The 19,819-nt window shown below is 44.0% G+C and overlaps 1 long non-coding RNA gene across 1 annotated transcript in view; it reads right to left on the minus strand.

Moving 5' to 3' along the window:
• Window positions 1-19,819, minus strand: part of LOC134420221 (uncharacterized) — a 47,745-nt gene that overhangs the window by 17,580 nt on the left and 10,346 nt on the right. The window lies entirely within an intron of this gene.

Genomic DNA, 19,819 nt, shown 5'->3' on the forward strand with positions numbered 1-19,819 from the left:
TGGATAATTTTATGCACTTGTGAGGATGTAGCACCATTTAATTTTCATCAAAATTTTACTTTCTGTCCAAAGTACATTATAAAACACCTGTTCCCTTCCAAAGGCAAGTTATTGGGGAAAACACAAAAGTGTTTCAGTCTGCTCACAGTTACTTTTAAACATGGCCCACCATCCTGGGTGATCTGTATTAGGGGGGCAAAAAAGATGAAATGAAGGTGTATGTGTTTCTCCATTTGGTCAGAAGGGCTTAATCCCCAACAGTCATAGTTTGCTGGGGTTTATTGTCATAGAATGCTAAGAGGTTGGAATGGATCTTAAAGATCATCTAGTCCCAGCCCCCCTGCCATGGGCACGGGCACCTCCCACTACACCGGGTTGCCCAAGGCCTTATGGTGCCTGGCTTTGAACGCTGCCAGGATGGGGAATCCACAGCCTCCCTGGGCAACCTGTTCCAGGGTCTCACCACCCTCAAAATATTTCTTCCTAATCTCTAGTCTAAATTTCCCCTCATTCAATTTGTACCCATTAGTCCTGTCCTATAACTCCTGATAAAGAGTCCCTATTTGGCTTCCCTGAAGGCTCCCCTCAGATAATGGAGAGTTGCTATGAGGTGTCCACAAAGCCTTCTCTTCTCCAGGCTGAACAGTCCTAATTTTCTTAGCCTGTCTTTGTAGGAGATGAGCTCCAGTCCTCTTGTCAACTTTGTGGATCTCCTCTGGACTTAGTTCAGTGGTTCCATGTCCTTCCATGTCCAGGTCCTATGGGGGGACTCCAGGTGGATCCAGGTGGGGTCTCACCAGAGCAGAGCAGAGGGGCAGAATCCCCTCCCTCACCCTGCTGGCCCGTCTCCTTTGGATCCAGACCCGGATTCCATTGGGTTTCTGGGCTATGAGCACACACTGCACTCATGTGAGTTTTTTGTTAAGTATCACCCTCAAGTGATACTTAACTTCTCTTCAGGGCTGCTTTCAATTCTCTGCCCATCCTGGGGGTGTGTCTGAGATTGCCACGATCCAGGTACAGGGCCTTGCACTTTGCTTTGCTGCACTTCATGAGGTTTGCACAGCCTCACCTCTCAAGCCTGTCTGTGTCCCTCTGGATCCATCACTTCCCTCCAGCATGTCTAACACACCACACTGCTTGGTGTTGTCAGCAAACTTTCTGATGGTCCACGCTCTATTCCACTGGCCATGTCACCAACAAAGATGGTGAACCTCATCAGCTCAGTACTGACCCCTGAGGGACACCACTTGTCACTGGACAATGAACAGCTGGCCACAACTCTTTGTGTGTGGCCATCCAGACAGTTTTTGATCCGCTGAGTGTCCATCCATCAAATCCATGCCTCTCCAATTTGGAGATGAGGATGTTGTGTGGGACAGTATAAAATGCTTTGCCTAAGCTGAGGCGGACAATGTCAGTTGCTCTGCCCCTGTCCACCAACACTGTAGCCCCACCACAGAAGGTCACCAAATTTGTCAGGCACAATTTCTCCTTTGTAAAGCCATGTTGGCTGTTATCAATCACCTCTTTGTTTTCCATGTGCCTTAGCATATTTTCCAGGAGAATCTGCTCCATGATCTTGCCTGGCACAGAGGTAACACTGACTGGTCTGTAGTTCCCCGGGTCTTCTGCTTTCCTTTTTGTATGGATTTTGCACAGCCTGGTTTTTGGTAGCAGTGGGGCCACAAAGAGGGCTCCTGTGGGAAGCTGCTGGAAGCTTCCACCATGTCCAGCAGAGCCAATCCTTGATGGCTCTGAAGACAGACATGCTACTGGCCAAGGCTGGGCCAATTAGAAATTATGATAATGCCTCTGTGATGACATATTTAAGAAAGAAATCAAAACAAAGTCATGAGTTTTGCTTCTAGTCAGAGAAGAGGAGGAGGTGAGACTATGTGAGGGAAACAACATGGAGACACCAAGGTCAGTGGAGAAGGAGGGCAGGAGGCGCTCCAGGTGTCAGAGCTGAGACTGCTCTGCAGGCCATGGTGAGACCATGGTGAAGCAGCTGTGCCCCTGCAGCCCATGGGGATCCACAGGGGATGCAGAGATCCACCCACAGCCCGTGGGGAGGCGCCCATGCCAGAGCAGGTGGATGCTTGGAGGAGGCTGTGGTCCAGTGGGAGACCCAGTGGAAAGAAGGAATCCCTGCTTCCAGGGAGCAGCCTGTCCTTGGAGGACTGCATCCCATGGAAAGAGAGGCCCACGTTGCAGCAGTTTTGGGAGGGCTGTCTGCCTGTGGGAGGGACTCACGTTTGCAGCAGGTGTGGTTGGGCTGCTGCTCATGAGAGCGGACCCACACTGGGAAAGTTCATGGAGAGCTGTCTCCTGTGGGAGAGACCCCACAGTCTCACAGGGGAAGGACTCTTCTTCCGGAGCAGTGGAAGAAAATCTTGGTGATGAACTGCCCAAAGCCCCCCCCACCATGCCCCTTTTCCCTGCACTGTTGGTGGGAAGGAGGGACAGGCCGAGGGGAAAATGGTGTTTTATTTTACAGGCTTATTTTACTTCTCATTATCCTTCTCTGATCCTGTTAGTAATAAAATTCACTTTGCAATGTTAGTTGAGCCAGTTTTGCCCTTGAAGTGTTTCTCCCAGTCCTTATCTCACTCATGAAGCATTTGTTAACATTTTCCCCTCTCCGCTGCCTATCTGTAACAGGGGAGGGTGAGTGAGTAACTCTTGTGGGTGCCTGGTGTTGGGCCAGTGTCAAATTCTGACAGCTTTTTAAAAAATGGGGGTTATATCTCTCTTTTTCCAGTGATTGAGGGCTTTACCTGGCTGCCACAATTTCTCAAAAATGGTGGCTTTGAAATTTTGCCAGTTCCCAGGACTTGTAGATGATTCTTTTTGAGTCCCATGGACTTGTGCATATTCAAGTTTCTTAGATGGCCTCAAACCTGAAAGGGCTCAGGATCATTTCATTTTCTCTGTCTTTCTTGACTTGGGCGGTGTTGCTGGAACACTTACTGTTGAAGAATGAGGCAAAGAAGTCATTGAGAACCGCAGCTTTCTCTTTGTCCAGGGTAGCCAGGTCTCCTGTTTCCTTCTGGAGAGAGCTCACATTATCCCTGGTTTTCTTTTGCTTGCAACATATCTATAGAAACCCTTTCTGTTATCCTTTATATCCCTGGACAAATTCAATTCTAACTGAGCCTTGTCCCTAGCTTGCCATACAATTTCCCTGTATTCCTCCTGGATCGCCTGTTCTTGATTCCCCTTCCTGAAAGCTTTGTTTTCCTCTCTGAGCTTGCTCAGCATCTCCTTGTCCATCCATGAAGGCCTCTTGGCATTTTTTCCTGATTTTCCTCTTGCTGGAATCCATTGATCCTGAGCCTGGAGGAAGTGATCCTTGAAATTCAGCTAGCATTCTTGGGCCTCTCTGCTTTCCAGACTGTATGGAGCAGGTCCTTGAAGAGGCCAAAGGTCTGCCCTTCTGATGTCTGGGGCAGTGATTTTGCTGTGTGCCCTTCTCACTGCCCTGAGGATCTTTATCTCCACCATCCTGTGTCACTTACAGTGCCTTTGAGCACTGCACTCCCCACCAGCTCCTCTTTGAGCACAAGGTCCAGCACGGCACCTCTCCTTGTTGGCTCCTCAGTCATTTGTGTAAGGAAGTTGCTTTGGCACATTTGAGGAACCTCTGGGATTTCTTTTGCCCTGCCATGTTGCCCCTCTGGCAGACATCAAGGAGGTTGAAATCCCCCACAAGGACCAGGGATTAAGAGTGTTCAGGCACAATCTGCCTACAGAGAGCTTCATCCACACCATTCTCCTGATTGGGCAGCCTGTAGCAGACTCCCACTATAACATCCCCTGTCCCTGGTGTGCCCCTTAATCTTCACCCACCAGCTCTCAGTGGGCTCCTCATCCTTTCCCAGGCAGAGTTCCAGACTCTCCAGCTGGTCACTGACATCAGGGCCACATTCCCATCTTGTCTCTCTAGCCTGTCCTTCCTAAAAAGCCTGAAACTCTTCATTCCAAAGCCCTAGTCACAGGAGCCATCCCACCATATCCCTGTGATGCTGATGTTGCCATCCCCAAGCAGATGTTTGCACATCTCTAGCTCTTTTATTTGTTCCCCATACACCATGTGTTTGTGTAGAGGCATTTGAGCTAGGCCCTGGATAAAGACTCCAGCTTGCTGGCTGGAGTATCTGGGATGCCTCTGCACTATCTTTTTATATTTTTAAAATAATTTTAAATCATGTTTTTAGGAGCACAGAGAAGAGGAAGGATGGGAAAATTCACTTGAAAGAAGTTGACAGTTAGCAGCAAAAGCTGAAATGCTTCTAAAATTATTTCTTCAGAAGGATAAATAGGATCAGATCAGATAGAACAGAATGAAAAAAAGAAAGGGATTTTGTGCAAAAAATGATGCCCATTATTTTTTTCCTGAGCCAAACTGTCTGCAATACAGAAGACTGGGCCTGAGGCATCAACACTGTGAGTCAAATTTCAGGCTTAGAAGTTTCAGGCTGGTTGATTCTGGGGATTCGCTGTAGGCCCAGCTGTGCAGTAGAAGTGATCATGTTCAAGGCCACTTAAATGTGTTAAATTGTTTAGAAGAAGTAAAGCAGAGAGAAAGTCTTATGCCAAGATGCTTCACTGAATCACAGAACTAGAGAGAAACAGGCAACTTCCTAAAGCAATGAAGGTGCCTGCACATCTGGGAAGTAAAGGACATGAAGAAACTTTTGTGGCATTACAGGACAAAAACTAACCTTAACTGGAATTGTTATGAATCAGAAAGAAGGCTATAAGTATATATACTACAATGACTCCAGTACTAGCAGGAACAAATTTTTTTAAAAATCATATATTGCCCGACAATCTTGCAGAATGAGATACACATGTTTTTTAGCATAGTTTCTCAAAAGAGAATGCTTTCCTTGCAATATAGATCTGTGGATCTAAGTAACCTGGTCCAAAAGTACTGCCACAGCTAGCCCAGCACAGAGGAGATGAGCACATACACACATTCTTTAGACTTTAACACTCCATTATTGAAGGGAACATGTTTCTGTATTGCACAATCTAAGGCCTGTTTTGATTACACAGGGTAATTGCTCTGTTGGACAAAAATATTTGTTTTATTTTCTACCACTCTTCTTATTATCTAAGTCCCCAGTTTTGTAAAATACTGTAATAGCATAAGTGTGTGTCTGAACTGATCTTGATGGTATTTTCTTACAATACTTTTTAGACTGAGAAATTCAGTTCATGTTGATAAATCCATGAGGTGGGAAAACACATAATCTTTCTTTTATGAATAAAAGCTGGACATCTGGAAAACAGAAATCTCCTGCAAAAGTTTAGATCACAATGAGGGAGATGAGTTTTCCTGACTCTCCTGTGGGTGCCTTAATTACAGGAACTTTCTTGTTATTATTTCTTGTGGGTTTTGTACCTTTTCCATTGATTCGCCCCCCCCCGCCCCCCGTGGTCTGCATCTTTCTACTGTTTTATCTAACAGTGAACTATCTGTGTTCAAAGATAATAATAAGCATGTTATATAAAATTATTCATACAGAGTGAGTTTGTGCACTTGTGATTGAGAAATATACAGGGAAACACTGCATCGCATGGGGTAATTACCCCAAAGAGAAATCACAGAAGCCACACACTGGAGCAAAATGAATATCCAAAACGGCAATGAGGGAAAGCTAAAGGACATAATCCACAAAATGCTGAGTGTATGAATTACAGCCCTTAGCTAAGCCTGATTTGTGAGGCTAGTACTTACACAGCAGATAACCCAGGCTGACAGTGACCTTGACAGCACTGCAGCTGTAATATTTTCTGTAAAGGCTGCACAGCTTTCAGCCCATTTCTCCTGAGTGGGAGCTACAAGCACGCTTGTGTGCAGCATCGTGGACCAAAGTAATCCTTGGTTATGTGCCTGTCATTGATACAAACAGAATACAGCCCTTTGGGCATGACAAATGCCTCCCTCCCTTCTTTCTTCTGGCCTTGATAAGACCTATTTGAGGAGCATAAAGAGCTTTTCCCTAGAGCATGAGTCCCCTTTCTTCCCTCTTTCCATGTGAAGCTGAGCAGTGAGGTAGTGCAGAGGGGATCTTCTTCCAAGTCTACAGAACAACTGCAAGTATTTTGTGACCTTCTCTACCAATACATCTGCCTTTTGGGAATTACTATTGATTTTTCTTCATTTCTCCTTGTGAAGACAATGCTTCTACACTACGTTACAGCTACACAGATAGGTAAATTGTAAGTGCTTTCCCCACGGTTCTTCTTTAAGTAAATGTTAGTGAAACTGATTCGTAGTCTTTTGTGGAAGAAATTGCTTGGGGGGATTAAAAAGTTACAAGAAAAAGCAATATGAAAGTTTTTGGTGATAGTCTGTTCTCTCTTCACTCTGCTGCCAAGACCTGTGTTTGCAGTTCTCTGCTTTTCACTGGCTACAGCTGATATTACTTCTTCATCAGGCTGCAAGAAGTGCTGTTAACTCTCTGGAGCAGTGACGCAAATCCTGAAAAATCCACCAAGGGAATGGGCGGTGGCAAGACCGACAGATTGCTGCAAGGAGTGGTGTGTCCTTTGAAGGCTTCATCTTATGTCCCACCCTTTGATGAGTCTTCAAACCCTTTGATGGAAAAGCATGCTATTGTCCTTGTAGCTGACTTTCAAGTGCATCTGTTACACTGCCAATGGACAGCCTGGGCTGACTCTAAGTGTTTGCTCTGTTACAAGACAAAAAAAAAAAAAAAAACCCTAACAAAGCCACAAACCAACCCCATGGACAGATTGAAGGCAAGGGGCAACAACTGAGAGAAGAGACATCCTAGGGAGGGAAAGTAGCTTGCACAAGTCCAGCACAAACACAGGTTTTGCTCTCTGCAGTGTCTTTCAGTTGCTTCTGTGAAGGGAATAAGAACAACCTTAGTGGTTGGGGTTTGCTATGTGTTTGCTTTAAAAAATATTTGCACTGTGAGCCTTAGTTTCCATATCTATAAATGGGAGCAATTTGATTCAAGTGTTACCCTGTATGAGAGGCAGGGGAACTGGCAATGTTTCCAACTTTTCTGCTTGGAGCTGAAAAGAACTTTTTGCCCAAGTTGTCCTTTAGGGTAGAGAACAGCAAGTTTGAGCTGCTGGACATTACTGTTAAGGGAAAAAGGCCCTGCTGACAAGAGAAACTGGAGTAATAAGAATTAGTAAGAAGAAAAATTCAGGAGTCTCTGTAAATGTTGGGGTCTAGACCGAGCACCTGTAACACAAATGTGTGACTGTTCCCACCCACTCCCTTTTGCTATTTTTGTCCCATGTGAATTCCAGCTCTGCCAATTTATTCTCACATCTGTTCTCAGACTTGGTATCAACACCGACTTAATCACATTCCTTCCATCTACTGAGCTGGAAGTGTAGGACTATGCAGAAGCCAGGACAAATTAACCCCTTCTCTTCATTAGCACCAGCTAGCACACCTCTCCTGACATGCAGCTTCTGGTGTTTGGGTGGGCTGCAGGGTCAGTGGGGCTGTGGAGCATGTGCTGAGCACATCACTGCCAGAATAGCCTGGCTGGTATGAGAGGTCTGGAGGTGCAGCAGCTTCTGGGGCCCTGTGAACAGCAGCACAGCCAGCACATCAAGCATCCCCACCTCCTCAGCTCAGCCTCTCAGGCCACACTGAGCTCCATCATCCACTTCCAAACTCCCAAAACTGCCCCTAAGTCAGGGCTACAGTGCTAGTCCTGTGAGGAGAGGCTGAGCAAATGGGGCTTGCTCAGCCTGGAGAAGAGATGGGGTAGGGGAGGCCTTAAAAGCAGTACCCCAGTAAATATGAGGCAGGTATCAAGAAGAAAGAGCCAGGCCTTTTACAGTGGTGCATGGTGGGAAGATGAAAGGGAATGAGCATAAATTGAACAAGAGTAGTTCAGAGAGGAACATTGTTTTCCCTTAGAGAACAGCCAAGCAGTGAAACAGGTTTTCACAGAGGCTGTTGAGTCTGCATCCTAAAAGGTTTTTAAGACCTAACTGAATAAAGCAATTTGGTCTGATCCCACAGGTTACCTTGCTTTGAGCAGGAGGTTGGAGTAGAGACTTCCTGAAGTCCCTTCACACCTCAATTATCCCATAAATCTACACTTTTTCAATGTCAGAGAACATTTATTTATTACTACTCTTCAAGTTCATTGCACTATGAATGGACTACTCCAAGACATCTGCTCTCTGCCAGTAATAACCAAAAATATCTCAGACAAAATTTTTAGAACACAGTATGAAAAGTAGCTGTGGGATAAAAGAAAAAAAAACCCAACAATGGACAATTATGCCTCAGAAGAATTAGAATGCAAATAAAAAGGAAACAAACTTGATTATTTAAACTTTACTTCTTCACCCAAGGGCAAACACACAAGGATACATGGGATGCTACCAGAGAAATTTCTCTGTGTTCTGGCCTTTCTCAAGATGAAATAGAACTGATGGTGGCCCTTGCAGGAATTCACAGTCCCCAGCACATCTTGTATTTGAATTTTCAAAGTGTTCATAAAATGTGATATTTAATAGCGACAGTTTTTGTCATCCCTGAGTCTCAGGGATGTGTCTCTGTGACAGCACACGCACACACCAGGGCTCAAGGAATGGTTTCATAGTTGTTTGTTCTGTGCAGTATTTAACCATACTGGGTTTTACATATGGATGAAAACAACCAAAATAAATTCCTAACCTGTGTCACACTGTAGAAAAAGAGCCAGCCTCATGTTTACACAGCCTTTATCATTGCAGACATCAGGTCTTGGGAACTGCTACCTTGTGCAGCAGTTCAGCAGGGGGTTCACTGCTGAGGGAGCTGCAAGTCCACTTTCCTGGCTGGGGGAAGCAGCTTCCCCTTCTCCCCACTGTCTCACTCAGATCCCATTCTTGGGCTTGTAATGTAACTGTGCCCTTAATTTGCCAAAAGCTGAGATCTCAGATCACATGCTGGGACCTAGGATGAAAAACACTGGTCCTGAGGCTACATCTCTTAGCTAAGCTCTTTTAAATGTGCATTTCTCAGGACCTAAGTTACCCAGAAACTCCTTATTGCTGTCTTATTTCCTAGGGATAGTAGCAAGCCTATTTTAACAACTATGAAGTGCCCTTACATTACAGTAAGTGCCCAGAATAAACAGATGATCTGTTTATTATTTATCTGTGGGACTTTTGGGAGGACACCTGGTGCCCAAGAAGAAATGAGAGATTTGTATACAGTAGGAGCTGTTTTGTAAAGTGCATAGTGCAGTATCTACAGGCAAATCAGGTTGCCAGGCCCTCTGTCCTACTTACTACATAAATACAGTCAAGTGAATCAAGATCCAGGCCATTGTCACTGGTTCACTGCTTTCTACTTAAAAGGACTTCCCTTGGGAAAGAAAAAGAAACTACTCTCCCATGCTACTCCCCCCAAAATGCACCCAACATCAGTAAAACAAGACAAGTGACACTCCTACAGCTCCTAAACAACCAAATTTAGTGATCTTAGCAATGACCCTAGAATAAGAGATTCTCCCCTCAGTTCATGCTTCTTGTCACCTAAGCAAGTGTCAGATCTCCTGGGTTTGTCTTCACACAGCTTCTTTCCATTTCACTCCATCTTAACAGCTGTAAGTGTCTCTGGTAAATTGTGCTAGTACATTTCTATTAACATTTAGCAAAAGGGAAAAAAAGCCAGCTCAGCTGACAACAACTATCAGTGTATGAAGATTAATCTTTATATAGCATGCAGAACATGGATCTGTTCTACATCTTCCAGAACAGCCTGTACTTTCTTTCTATTCCTTCTCAACAACAGCCTTCATGCAAAAAAGAATTAAAATTAAAATCACTGTATTGTAGCATTGCTATGTTCACACTGCTATTCTCTCAGGCTTCACAATTCATGCTGTAGTTGGCAAACTATTTCTCTTTCTGCTAGCAGCACAAGGGGCAAGTGGAGCTACTAACTACAAATTCCTAGGAAAGACAAAATACAGCTTTGTTCCACTTTGAAGAAACAGTCACAGGTTACCTTATTAATATCTTGTAGTATAGAAAGAGTTAAGGCTTTTACCACATTAAATAGCAACATAACCAAACACATGGGAGGCCTACCCTGATATAAACACAATGGCATGGCAAGCGTTAAAACTTTGTCTATGGTAAATTAGAGCTTTGAAAAACATCTCAGTTGGGAGCAATTTTGGAAATTTTTGAAACATAAATTACTGACTTTTTTTCTCCTCCCCCCTTTAAATGGTCTGTGAGGATTGGTTGTCTTGGAGAAAAAAAAATAAAGTGTCAACACTTGACATACTCAATCCATCCATAAACGTAAACACGCTTGAACTGCAGTTGAGTTTTTCTTTTACTAAAGAGCATGTGGAAGCAATTACCTGAATGTAGATGTGATAAAGAATGGATGAAATGCAAACCAAATGATGCCTTATTACTTAATACAAAGAGACTGTTCTGCAAGATCAAAGTTGTGCAGCACAAAATGTAATGGGCTTCACTGGAGAGATAGGCTTTGGAGAGTTGTTTAAAACACAGATGCATTTTGATGAAATGCTAAGTAGACAAAATTAGGGTAAGTTTAAAGAGTTTTGCTGTACCTGATCTGTGATCTTCAATAACATCTTTACTCTCCTCCCAAACTTTTGCTGCTCTGTGCCATACCTGAGTATGCTGTGAGGCTGGCAGCGAGAAACTTCCCTGGCTTCATTGGGGCTGGGGATGAGAACTACTCTATCCTGAGACGTGGAGAAAATGTCACCATCAGCACCCCCTGTGGACACAGGAAAGACCTTCCCTGTACGTTTGCATTGACCCCTTGCACTGCAGCCTCTCCATGCCTCAGCCATCATTCTGTGCCCAGATGCTATCTCAGCACATATTTCTCCTTTGAGTCAATGTGATGAGGAAGAGCAGAGAGACAACCTTTCCCAGAGACAAAATACTGAACCATAACAGAAGTCTCAAGACTAATTTCCTAATGTTTTCCTACCGCAGGCTGTATAATGAATACAATTCCCGTCAAGATCCTGCTTTGTACTTCACCACCTTCTCTGATGTTAGATTTGTTTATCTATTTCTTTTTAGTGATTTGTGTTTTTAAGAAGCTGCATGCAACAGACAAGGACAAGGCATGTTGGGAAAGTGGGGTAGTGGTTTCTGTACAATTCCACAATAACATCTGAACTTGTTCTCTTGCCTTGTCTACCTTCCCACATGCCCCCACCCTCCCCTTGCCCAGGAGCTGCTGATTATTGCTTTTGCCCAAATGTTGTTTCTGATCATGTAGATTTGATCATCATCTTTGTCTGAAGTCTGTACAGCAGCTCAATGATTGATGATTGACAGTGCTGGGTCCCCCATAACATAAATCAATGAGAAAAAAGTTAAGTATCTAAGTCAAGCATATAGAAAGTGAACTGACATTGAACTGTAAGCATTAATTAAAAAGGAGGAAAAAACCAAGAGCACATTTAACTAGGAACATTGGGTCTTGAGTTGTTGAAAGGAATAAAAAAATAATGCAAGTATGAAAGAACATGTACAGAGTTAATGCTGCCTATCTCCCTCAGCATTAGGTCTTTAAAAGAAATCGTATATGTTAAACTCCCAAAGAGACTATTTTCTTTTGTTTTTCAATTACACGTGATAATGGGGAACATTTTGTGAATGACTCTGATGCTTATGCCTCCAATAAAATCCAGGATACTGTACCTCATTCATGCTTATTTAACGATCTCGTAAAGAAAGGACCCACCAGCACCGTAACACAATTATGATTGAATCGGACATTTTCCCTTCTCACCAGCTGAAGAATTGTTAAGTATTGCTATTGAAAACTCATTGTTATGCACTATTTTTGCAGTGGCCACAGTGTTCAAAGCAGCTTAGGAAGCAAATATAAAACACACTTGCCACCACAGAGAACACAGAGTTTACAGTGGCTTTGATCATACAAGCACTAATCCTTTCATTTTAGAGGGGTTATTCACAGGCATAAATATTAAAATAATACCAAGTATTGGCACTGTCAGATCATAATTAGATGTGAACATGACAAATTGCAAGACAAAAGAAAGGTGAAAAAATGTAACAATTGAGTACAGCTCACCTGGGTGGTATAGCAGCTTTTCTGGTTTCCCTTTTTTGTCCTTTCCAGCTTGCTTGGAGTCAAAAACCAGAGGCCCAGAGAGAGCCAGGAACAGTGGGGTGGGGACTGGTATCAGTGTTAAACTGGCAGCAGCATGGAGTAATGGCAGTGTGGCTAAAACCACCACCAGCTGGGAAATTTACTTTCTTACAGTAGAAATTCAGCTTGCAATGACGACCTTAATCATCTTACTTAAGCTGTTTAATCATTGCTTTGCACCACTATTTTACCCCCCACAAAACTGAGCTCCCAACCAGACAAATGAAGGATTTGAAGCTGCTCATTTGCTAACAGATCAGGAACTTGTCATTGCTGCAGTGGGAATTCGTTCAGGCCAACATCTCCCACTCAAGACCCAGGCTGGGCTGGCAGCACCTCATTAGCTCATTATCTTCATTACCAGTGGCTCATGGTCAAGTCAGAATAATTTGCTGTTCTGTGGATCAGATCGCATGTTTTGGAGCTAATTCTGTGCCCTGCAGAGCACTGCCAGTCCATCACTTCATTCACTGCTCAGTTTCAAAAACAAAACCTGGTGGTGATGGGAGGATGCACCACCACCTCCATTTGCTGCTGGCACACAGGCTCATTCTGGGAGGTCATTCAAAACACACTGCATGGTCTCATACTAGTGTGGCCTGGTCTCTTCCTTCCTACAGGGCTCTATGAAAGGGAATTTTTTTCTTTTTTAGTTTAGTTTGATGTTTTCTTGAAACTTTAGGATTTCTGAGTTAATATTTGGGCTGTGAGGTTTTTGTTACTCTTCCAGGGTTGAGATGTCAGTGATTTTAGTGAAAGGGAAAGGTTTTAGTTGTGGAGATGGACTTCTGTTAAGGATGCTGATTACAAGGTTAGTGGATTTGTAACAACAGACACTGGAGGGCGAGACATCTCTGTCACTTTAAAAGCCCAAATTCACAGAGTCAGTTTTGTTATGCCGTTCCCCTTAAATTCCCAATGAAGCAAATCTGTCTTCCAATGGGAAACTGTGGGATTAATTCACAGCTCCAAATCCACTGAGCCTGCTCCACACATGCAGCACCTGGTAACTGCCTTGATTTGACAGAGATGTAACCACAAGCAGAACCAGCCCTCAGCCTCTGAATTTCTTGTGAAATTAAGGGGTGTAATTACCTAGATGAGAAACTGAAAAGCTTCTAATAGCAGCAGCTGAAAGACCGTTCATTTGCAAAATGTACCAGGTGACCCTGAGCATGTCCATTTTAGGTGGCTGAATTAATTGACCTTAATTTCGGGTGTTTTCACCCGACAACACCCGGTGTTTCCTAGCAGGGGAGACCCGTGTGTTCTGACAGACAGTTTCCATGTTAGCAGGCAATGGTTGTGCTGACAGACTGGCAGGCAGAAGGAGGTCTGTCTGTCCTGGAGGGGGAGCACTCTGGCTAGCAGACCCATTCCTACAGTCCATAGCTTGCGTTAATTAGAAGTTAACTGTGTCCAGCTCTGGGGCCCCAGACATAAGAAGGATGTGGACTTGCAGGAGTGAGTGCAGAGGAGGCTGTGAAGATGATCAGGGACTGAAGCACCCTCCCTATGAAGACAGGCTGAGGAGTCAGGGTCATTCAGCCTGGAGAAGAGAAAGCTTCAGGGAGGGTTGGCTGCTTGGAGCCACCTTACAGTGCCTAAAGGGGGCTGCCAAAGGAGATGGAGAAGGATTTCAATAAGGGCATGTAGGGATAGAACAAGAGGAATTTGCTTTAAGTGAACATGGCAGGGTTTAGATTACATACTAGGATGGAACTATTTACTGTGAGGGTGGTGGTGAGGCACTGAACAGGTTGCCCAGAGAAGCTGTGGCTGTCCCATCCCTGAAAGTGGGATGCCCCTGGATGGGGTTTTGAGTAACCTGGTCTAGTGGAAGGTGTCCCTGCCTAGGGCAAGGGGCTGGAACAGATATTCTTTAACAGATGTCCCTTCCAGCCCAAATCATCTTATGATTCTATGTTTCTATGAAATCTGTGTGCTTGCCATGTCCCCTGTTGACTGATGATGCTTCAAGCACCCCAAGAGTGGTCCAGGTGGCTTTGCTGATGCCTGTGCTTGATTACTGAGTCTGGATCTGAGAGAATGCTGGGTGGGGATGGGAGGTCACCAGGGCTGGGCATCATTCTGGAAACTGGATTTGGAGCCTCTGTTCCCAGCTAAATAAAAAGCATCAGGTTGTGAAGGCAGCTGGAGGAGGTGCTCCATACTCAGTGACATGGTGTGCTTTTTTTCTGCTCTCAAGACAACTCTGATGCCTGGCAGCTGCAGTCAAGCCAAACATTAGACCCACTTCTGCAAGCAACTGCTTGTCAATCCCTCCTGCCCTGAGTGGAGCTGCAGTATCTGTTCTCCACAGCTGTGGAAATGCAATTGTATTGTGGAGAGGTAATCTTTTGTCAGTCGGAAATTCACCATTTCATTTCCTTTTAAAGCATTTTCAGGTTTTTTTCCTCCTGGGTATTGAGAGCTTTCTTTAAAGTAAAATAAAATAAAACAGGTTCATCTCCAAGGAGATGTGAGAAGCAGTTTTGGGGAAACTAACGCTGAACAGAAGTCTCAGCTAAAAACATGAACGTGTGACAGAAGGCTGCGATGGCACACGTGCCATCTCAACTGTGTGTGGGGTGCCTGAGACTCAGAGCTACTCTGTGTATCCTTTCAGGCCACTTCATTGTTCTCCTCTGCTTTTTATGGCCACATCACAGCCTCAGAGAGCAGACCTCACCCTCTTTTAAACTTGACCTGCGCAGCCTAATTGTGTGAGGGCACAGCCCAGTCTGCAACATCACAGCCACTTCCACAGTGAATTGGATTTGTCAGTCTCTGGGCTGTGGTCTAATAATGTGCTATATTATTAAGTTACTTTGCCTTAAGTTGCCAGCTAATGGAATAATGTCTTTGTCTTTATTAGAAAGAGTCCACAGCTTTATTAAGTTACATAATTCACAACCAATAGTGTAATCAATAAAACATTAACAAATATGTAACCTTAGACAAACCTCACATATTGATTTCTTTAAACATTCTCACAAAGACTGTCTTTGGCTGAAAAAAATACATTCAGTCCCAGTGGGAAACCCCCAAAACACTTAGTGCATTAAGGTGTGGGCACTGGAGGACAAATTGAATTGGCTTCCTTGAAAATAAAGCTGGCTCTCCCCTGGTCTTTGTGAATCCACCTCAGAATTGTTATTTTTTGCAATTTGGAAGGAAGCTCCATTTTTCTCTTTCATGCCTCATCTTTGCAACGAAAATATTGTGTGTTGCAAAATACAGTGGTTACCACATAGTTAAAAATGAGCATAAATAATCTCTTATTGCATGGACAGAAATGGATACTGCAAAACCTGTATTACCTGATAGTCATTAACGCTGGGGATTCTCAGGTGGACTGTAACTAGCTGTTGTAGTATCAAGTTCAACCTAGCCCTGCCTCTGCATTAGGTAAAAAGTTGTGTTTAACATCATGTAAGAGAATTATTTTTCTAACACAAAACTTCATGTAAATATATTTTCCAACTGAAAAAAAAAGTATCTAATGCCTCCCGAGTGCAGTTTAGTGGATAATGCTGATATACCTGCAGTCATACTTTTGATACAATCAGGAGAGCTAGTATTGTATTATCTCTACCTCTCTATTCTCAAGACTATGTGAAAAAATCCCCAAATCATCAGAGACTGTCTTGCAGGGAATCTCTGTGCATTATCACACAACAGAATTGCTCCACTGATAACTTCACAGGTAATTTAGAACTAGGCTGGAGGAAGTAGCAGAAAAAGATCTCAGGTATGCACCAGCAAGGAAATAGAACAGATGTGCATCTGCTCCATGTTTAGTTTCAGTGATTCAGTGAAGACACACTTATAATTTCTTAATAACAATTAAGTGCCTAATCTTTTTGTAACCTATATCCTTGGGCAGTATATTCATGTAAGGATTTTTTTTTTTTACTTTGCTTTCCTTTAAAAACAGAATCGCCTACTCATTTTGCAAGACTTTGAAAGGTTTCCTTGTCAAAAGGGATGTAGGTGAGATGGAGGAATAAAGCTTCCCAGGAAATGTTGGGGACTAGTGTGCAGAGTTCCCATGTCCCCTTTGGAGACTTTGTCATTTAACAGCCACAACTCTCCTTTATTAGATCACTATAAAACAAGTGCCTGGAGGGAGTCAGAAATGAATTGAATTTTGTAGATTTAAATGATTGTGTGGGACCTTTTTGGCTTAATATATACCCTGGAGAGGTTTGCTACTAGAACTTGGGAACTTTGTAATAAGAATAATTCCTTAGCTGGAGATCTTTATCTTGTTACATTAATGATTCACTGGGGGGTTATGCAGGAAAATTAAGGGAAATTTTTAAAAAGGCTATTAGATCAAATATTCTTCTAGAGACATGCACAGAGATGGTCAACAAAGATTTATAGGCTGGTGAGATAAGGAATTTATTGCCTTTGTGCTGCATGCACAGGGCAGCCGGCCACTTGAGGAGGTCCCTCCTGCCTGTGCTTCTGCTCAGGGCTGTCTTCAGCTCACAATCAGCACTCCACAAGGTAAAGTTCAGCAGGCCACGTCCTGCTTGTGCACTGCAAAATACACACACAGCAAGGGAATTCACTGAGTGGTGGGTACGGCTACCTTAGCTTCAAAGGCATGGGCCAGAATCCTCATACACACCTATTTTTTACATCCCTTCCTTTATCCCAGGGGTTGTGCAGCACTGTTCCTCAGCTCCAGCATGGACTATTTATAGTGCCCACAGCTCCTGCTGGATTGAGTGGATGCTCAAGGTCTCTAAATAGCAACTGTGTGGTCTCCAAGGATGTGCCATTTGGAGGATGCAGCCTCTGCTTGTACTTTGCCCATGCAGAATATTTACTGCATTTCTGCCATTTATAGCTGCCACTCTAATGGGCTTTGAAGGCCTGCTTTATATATCACCTGGTTTTACCTGTGATCACAACTCACCAGTTTTAACAGTAATATCAGGGAATTGAAGAAACAGCTACAATGCCCATGGCTGAAGCTAAGCATCCAAAAATAACAAGCTATTAGGAACATGCAAAGTGGCATTTTAAGCCTGAGGACACTGATTATTTTTTTTTTCATCCAGCTAGGGTGAATTCCCATTTACAGTCAAACGAAAGGAAAATAGAACAACACTGTAGCCTTTGCAAATCCAGGTAGAAATGGAAGAAAATGCAGATCACAGGGACATGCACTTACATTCTGCAATCAAGTCGCCATCATGATTTGAGAAGAAATTGCTGATAATGGTGAAATATATGATCATAACCATGGCCTGTGATGCTTTAAGTTTTAGCTTTCATATTTTTCAGATTCCATGCTGCCTAGGGGTGTAGCTCTGAGCTTCATATTAAGTGTTAGTAGATTCTCTTCACAAGGTAGGTAGACAACACAATCCTTTTCCAGCTTGAGACCTAGGACAACTTCCAGGCCAAAAGGTATAAACAAGGGGGAACTGAAGAAGAGCAAACAAAGAGGATGGGATTTCATAACCTAAAACTGTAATTGGACAATCAACTCCAATATGCAAATGGACCAAAATTTATTAAAGTGTGAGACCTTGTGACCCGTAATCCATTTTTGTGGCCATTTTGGGTCTATCTTAGGCATAGCCCTGGCCAAAGTGTATCCTTTAGGGTCTCAATAGATACCTACTTTATTCCTTTAGCTCTGTCTAGTCTCTGTTCCAGGTTCAGCCTCTCCAGGCATCACCTGGAGCTTGAATGTGACAGTGGGGAAAGAGGAGGCATGCTGGCTTTTGCTTGGCAGGAGCTGCAGAGAGAGCAGCAGCCCCAGAGGTGTCTGAGAGCCCTGTTTGGCCCACTCACTAACAGCATCGGTTCCTACATCTGTAAAAGCCTACACCTGGTATACTGTCCCAAGTGCCACACACCAAGCACCCTCTGGTCCTCTCTTTGCTGTAATTGCCTCATCCCCATGTCCATCATGGGTGAAAGGTAATTCCCTTGCCCACTTTCTCTCTCCTCGGCACAAATCTTCCAAGACAGCTGTAAATTTGGATGTAAGAACCCCAGGGAAACCTGTGGAGGAGAAGACCCCAAGGCTAAACTCTGTTGAAAGAGATATGAGGAAAAGAAAATCTTTATGTCTGCTCTGTAACTCACTAGGAGTTGAGAAAATCCCATATCTCTTGGGAACAAGTCTCCTGAGAATAATTTTGGGATAATCCTGGACAAAGAGCCCTCCATGCTTAACATTTTTATGAAGGCAGAATAAGAACATTGTGAAGAGCGTAACATGCACTTAGTATAGATCTGAAAAAAAAAATGTCAAAGGAAATTAATTTAAATTCCTCTAAATGCAATTAGAGGTGACAAGATTTCTCATGGTGAGAGACTGCGTTAAAGCAAAAGCTAAAAGTTCCCATCCAGTTCATAAAGCCTTAGGTAGCTATTGGTAATATGAATTAAATTAATCAAAATGGGTAAAAGCTAATGATCCTCTTGGGAACAAAATTAGCTCCTTAATGAAAGAAATGGAGTTCAGAAATTATAATAGAATATTAGCAGATGTGCCCTTTGGAAATTATAAATTTGCAAAATCCCCTTATGTAGATATTAGTTTGAGTCAAATTATCACTAAATCTGACCCTGGAGATGTGATGAGAATACACACACTAGGATCTGTTCAGGAGGGCCTGGAATCCTCTGTCAGCAGTTCTGCTGGGCCGGGTTGGGTGCCACAAAGCGCTTTCTCAAATCAGCAACAAGGGACAGTCAAACCCCCAAACTTCTAACCTGCCAAGCTCTTGCTAAGGAGTCCTACTGCCTCTTGTGCTCTCTGGGATGCTGAGAGTATCACAGAATTCACAGAATCAATAGGTTGGAGGAGACTTTCAAGATCATTGAGTCCAACCCCTGCCCTAACACCTCAACTAAACCATGGCACCGAGTGCCACATCCAGTCTTTTTTTAAACACATCCAGGGATGGTGACTCCACCACATCCCTGGGCAGACCATTCCAGTCTTTATCACTGTTTCCTTAAAAAACTTTTTCCTAATATCCAACCTATATTTCTCTTGGCACAGCTTAAGCCTGTGTCCTCTGGTTCTGTCAGTTGCTGTCTGGAGAAAGAGACCAACCCCCAGCTGGCTACAGCCACCTTTCAGGGAGTTGTAGAGTGACAAGGGCACCTCTGAGTCTCCCTTTTCTGCAGGCTAAACACCCCAGCTCCCTCAGTCGTTCCTCACAGGGTTTGTGTTCCAAGCCCCTCACCAGCCTTGTTGCCTCCTCTGGACGTGCTCCAGGGTCTCAATGTCCTTCCCACACTGAGGGCCCAGAGCTGGACACAGCACTCAAGGTGTGGCCTCACCAGTGCCCAGTGCAGGGAAGGGATCACCTCCCTCCTCCTGCTGGCCACACTGTTCCTGACACAGGCCAGGATGCCACTGGCCTTCCTGGCCACCAGGGCACACTGCTGGCTCATGTTCAGCTGCTGTCACCAGCACCCCCAGGTCCCCTTCTGCCTGGGCACTGTCCAGCCACACCATCCTATGCATGCCTATGACACTGCAGGGGGTTACTGTGGCCAAAATGCAGGACTCAGCACTGAGACTTAATAAACTTCATCTTCTTGGACTCTGCCCATCCATCCAAATTTCCAAGTCTCTCTGCAGAG

Source organism: Melospiza melodia, chromosome 1, assembly GCF_035770615.1.
Source record: "Melospiza melodia melodia isolate bMelMel2 chromosome 1, bMelMel2.pri, whole genome shotgun sequence".
In the NCBI taxonomy this organism is placed as follows: Eukaryota; Metazoa; Chordata; class Aves; order Passeriformes; family Passerellidae; genus Melospiza; species Melospiza melodia.